Raw genomic sequence first — 5,000 nt, 5'->3', positions numbered from 1 at the left:
TTTAAATTCAAGGTATGTTTGCTGACCGGGTGTTGGGTTTTCCGCGCGCTGTGCACCCGCTACCCGTCACCCCACCCCCGAAAGGGAATGTCAGCAGCGAAAAGTTAGAAAAATCTTTTTGTGGCCGTAAATTGTGATAAAAGAGGAAAAATCTTTGTGCCGAATACGAAAAACGAATGCGTATTCCACGGAGTGAGCTTTGGCGGCGAGTGAACGTGTTGTGAGTGCATTTTTTTTGTGTAGAATCCCGCGCATTGATTGCCGCCGATTGCCTGGCGGATTTTTGTTTGGGGTGCCCGCAAAAGGCGTGTAAACTTCCGGCGGCCGAGACCAGCGAATTGGGAATCAGCGCAGCTGGTTGCAACTTCCAGCGGTTTAGGTGAGTTTCCGGGGTCCTGTGACCGGCGTACGTAATGGCTTATAACTGGCTTTACTTTATTTACAGACGGCGGTAAGTGGCTTCTTTGTCTTCCGGTGCATGTTTGGACGCGGTTTGCGCATCACCCGGCGATTGACACCAAGATGCGAAGCGGAAGCATCCCCTTCCCAGCTGGTAACATTCTGTCTCGCGTATCTGGAGGGGCTAACTTTATGTACCTTTTAGATGGAGACTAGCGTAAGGAATCAGTTTTTGCTAAGGACTTGAGCACATTCAGCTGGTATCAGTGATGCGTTGAGATCGTGCAGTCTGTTGCACAGAGGAAGGAAGTTGCACCGTGCGGTACTGGTTTTGTCGTGTGCACTATATACCAGTAAAACTGGTCGTTTGATGTCACTTAAAAATAGTGCAAGACAGCCGTAATATTTGGTCAAATGGACACACAGTGGAAGACTTACTTTGTGGATAAAAGTTCCTTTTCTTCTTCTCTAGCACACTCATTAAAAACGTCTGACAAGACGTAGCCCGTGCTTTCGCCTCGAGTGAGGCCTTTCAAGACATAAGTCCGGAAGAAGATACGGAGCACTAGCCCAATGCTACATTCATGCTAGAGGGCTGTTAGTGGTATCAGAGTGCTGTATATCGTTAGTAGGCAATGGTTGATTCTAATAGTGTAATCATTAGGATCTTTCTCGAGATCAAAAACAGTCGCATGCAAGTAATGCGATCGCGGCAGACCGTAGTAATCCCCACAGAAACAAGTACCAAAGCGAGTAATGTCAGTATTTGCTTTTTGGCAAGAAGCTCGTGCGACCTTGCTTCTAGCCGCATTAATATCGCGGTAAATGTCGCGTTACGAATTAGTCTCATCAGACATCGTTGATGTGACTGGGGCTCTGCTCAGTCGGTTTGTATATGTAATTCTGAGCACCAACCGCAGCAGCGAAATGAATGTCATTGTGCACCTACATAGTGTGCCATAGCGTGCCACCAGAAAGGAATCAGAATAGGGCAGAACACAGAATTAAATAGATGTTTTATTTCGTCATTTATAAAGTATTCAAAATATGTACAGAGTTCATGATAGTCTAGATTTGTTCAGTGAAGTTTCCACTCTTCCAAACGGCTTCTTTTTTTTTTTTGAAGCAGAAGATTGCACAAAGCTTTTCCTTGGATGTGGTTTTAGAATAATGTGCAGCTCATACCTGCCGACCCTTCCTAGCTTAAGTACCATAGGTACATAAACAGCAAGCCTCCTACTACTTCTGCTGCTTCGTAATTTATGCTTATAACGATGAAAGTTTAAAGTTCAGTTAGGATTCTTTGTTCCGCCTAATTCAGCTCAATTGTTTTGGATTGATGCGATGAGGCATAGTGAGTGCTATTGCAATGAATGCCACTAGTATTTGAATGGGTTGCCTCCGTTGAGCCTACTGCAGTGTGTACGATGTGTTGCTGTCGCTACTTGACCGATGCTATAGTGCATAATCATTTGATGAAATCTTTGCTCGTGAGGAAAGACAAAACCTCACTCCCTCCTCTCTGTATTCAATAGACAAATCGGTCTCTCAGATGGTCCAAATTACTAACACACACAATCCCTAGGGCTCTAGCAAGAAATATCAAATTGATTTGAACCCCTTTCGGTTCTCTACGCCCGGATACTTTAAACTATCATTTCATCATATTTCCACTGAAGCAAGAGTATCCTTTCGGCTGCCTTCAATCATAGAATCGCTTCCGGCAAGCATGGCTTCCGGTTCTAACGTTGAACTCTGGTATCTAGCCTGCTGTAGTAGTCGGCCCTTAGTTTGGTGCATTTTATTTGTTTTGTCTATTCACATCAGTATTAGTTTCGTTTACATGTATTGTTGTTTGCGTTTCCACTTTCTTATTCACAAGTCTTCCTCTCATCATTTCTTTACTAATCTAGTCATCTGGCATATACAATGCATTTCAACATTATATTATGTGGTTTGCTCTCTGCTAGTATGAGTGCGGATAGTCTGTTTAGTTTACGCGATCTCGCACTCTAGCACATAAATCCCTACCAGCGGGGTGACATGGTTTCACTTTTACTATATACTTAATTTTCTTCATCTTGCGCTAGCATATAACAGCTAGTGATTTTCTTACGAAGGACAGAACGTTCCACCCCTCAACTGCGGCTCTAGTCCGGGGCGAGATAGATTTCTAGTTTGTATCTAAAATATTTGTTTCTTTCTTACGTTGTTACTCTATGTATTTACATACTCCTTTCCTTTGTTATCATCTGGACACAAGAACATTCAGGAGAAGGACAATATCTGTATCTTGATATTGAACGTAGACACGTCCACATCTCTACAATTACAGTTCCCTTGTACGGTACGCAAAGAATTTAGTGTTTGTGCTAGTGGAAATGTTTGATGGTTTGTTAATATTATTATTTCGTAATTGGTGACACCGGGATAAGCAATATGTGTCGCCTTCCATGGCGCCTCTGGCACCCGGAAGAGTGCATTTGACAAAGAGAGAGAGAGATATAGAGTATCGATCCTATTTACATGTGTTTTGGGTCGCTCGGTACAAACTCTTCTCTTTCGGCGGCCAACGTTTGGTATGAATGATTGTGCCAATTGTGCCAGGCGATCACTTCTTTTGATGGCCAGAATCAGCTCCAACTGCTGTTGTGCCCCCTGTGTATCTGAAGCACCAATTTCCACCAACACAACCTGCCTGCTCTGCACTAATCCTATCTTTAATAAAGCTATGATCCCAATTTCAGCTGATAATGGTACCTTACTGCTAAGCTACGTCACCATTGCTCATTGGCATTAAAAATGTCCCGAATGTGCCTCGCACTCAACATCCAAAATGGAAAGGGAATCAGTGTTTAGAATCTGGATAAAACGCGATCGTATTATGAAAATGATCAGAGGAATCATCGATAGTTGCTAATACAAGATCCAAACTGGGTTTACTTTTGCCAAGTGAAGTGTTTTCCCTAATGGGCTTTTTTAACAATCCAAGCTATGTTTGTGATTCACTATTTGGTGGTTCACATAACGAATGATTTTCTTCCAGGAAAAGATCTGAGCACATTAAAATATTTAGTCATGCCATTGAGCAAGTATAAAGATTTTAAAATAAGGATGGTAAGCATTTGCGATGCCTCTTATGAAGCATGCGGTGATCCATCGGTAGAAAATAGATTCCGGATCAGCGTGAATACATTGGAGCGACAAATGTTGGCTCCTTGTTGAACTGCATTGATGATTGTTGGTGCGGTATGAGCAATGGCGAAACTTAAAAGACTGGTCCCTCCATCAGACATGTTTGAAAAAATGTGTTCGTTTTAGTGATGTATGTGTGTCTAGTGTCTAGTGTTTGCATTTCTAGCATAGAATCCCTCGTCTATCCGCCGTGTTTTGACTGTCCGTCTGCTACCATCTGTGGTAATAAGGAAACTAATGAACAGTGAAAACTGAAAGGCTTGCGCATTAGATTAAGGTTCATGTTCGCACCTTACATTACTATAGTCGCACACAGAGCCAGCCTGGGGCATGGGTATAATGACAGTAGAAGTAATCTCAACATTCATTTTAAGGACTTAAGGATTCTAACAACATTCATTGTACATCTCTTACGGCAAGGCAGCATCGTTATAGATCTCGGCGAGCATGCTTAAGAGTAACTACTTTCTTTCTCGTATTCCCTCTCTACTATTGGTCGAGTTCGTGTTTGTGATCTGGCCAGCAATCTGGCAATCGCTAATCAGTTGACCGAGGAGTGGTTCAAGATGAGTTATCATGGTTTACTTAAGTCTTTATTCGAAGAGCTTAGCTCTACACGATTGCGTAACATAAGAATGGCTCACAATGTTTTATTTTAGTGCTTTAAAACGTTTTATTCAACGAAAAAAAACATCCCGTTTCTGCTGCACGACTGAGACTATTAATATTGTTTCCGGTCATCGGGATAGTATGTGTTCTCGTTGTGGTTGACTTCTTGAGCGGAAACGGATCTAACAAGTTCCAGAACGTGCCACCTTAACACCTTTCTGTCCAACCGTGCACACAAGCGCGCACTCGTTCGCGTAGGTTTTGCCGTCGGTGCCACAAACTGGCAGGTAGTTGGCCGGACATGCCGGGCAGGCGTACTCTGCGGCGGCGGCGAACATCGCGCACAGTAGGAAACTCAACAGGAACAGCAGCTTCATGATGGCTTAGCGAGTGATTATTTGAATGCGGACGCTTTTTCGAATGACGATCACCGTACAACTGGCTAGGTCGTTGATCAACCGGTACGGTTTTTAAATGATCGTGCGATCGATTCTGGCGGAGTGGCGCAAGGAGGAGTGTGTCAAGCATCGCACGAGGACAGTCCTATGTTATCAAACATAGACCTAAGCTGGCGATGTTTTGGTGTTTTGTGTTTTTACAGCGCGCATCGCTCTTGTGCCTGATAGTGAAAGGTCTAGGTCTTCAATGCTTCATGTGCGCTGAAGCAATCGCCAAAACATATGGAAAGGAATTGTGAGTCGGTCACACATTTTTTTTTAATGAAATGCGGTCGCAGATAAGGCATGGAGGGTCACCAATTCCCCGTCACAGCGAGTCCTGCCAAGGGAAGATCTGTG

General features: G+C 43.5%; 1 protein-coding gene across 3 annotated transcripts in view; it reads right to left on the bottom strand.

Moving 5' to 3' along the window:
* Positions 1–1,429: 1,429 nt before the first annotated feature.
* The window catches only part of LOC126570375 (dual specificity calcium/calmodulin-dependent 3',5'-cyclic nucleotide phosphodiesterase 1-like), a 73,018-nt gene continuing 69,447 nt past the window's right edge, over positions 1,430–5,000 (bottom strand). For all 3 annotated transcript variants that reach the window (XM_050228099.1, XM_050228100.1, XM_050228102.1), the window contains one exon: positions 1,430–5,000. This exon is cut by the window's right edge and continues 3,100 nt beyond it. The gene's annotated coding sequence lies outside the window, so the exon portion shown is untranslated.

The sequence above is a fragment of the Anopheles aquasalis genome, chromosome 2, assembly GCF_943734665.1.
Source record: "Anopheles aquasalis chromosome 2, idAnoAquaMG_Q_19, whole genome shotgun sequence".
Lineage (NCBI taxonomy): Eukaryota > Metazoa > Arthropoda > Insecta > Diptera > Culicidae > Anopheles > Anopheles aquasalis.
The sequence above is the reverse complement of the archived record's forward strand: the minus strand, read 5'-3'. Positions and strand labels throughout refer to the sequence as shown.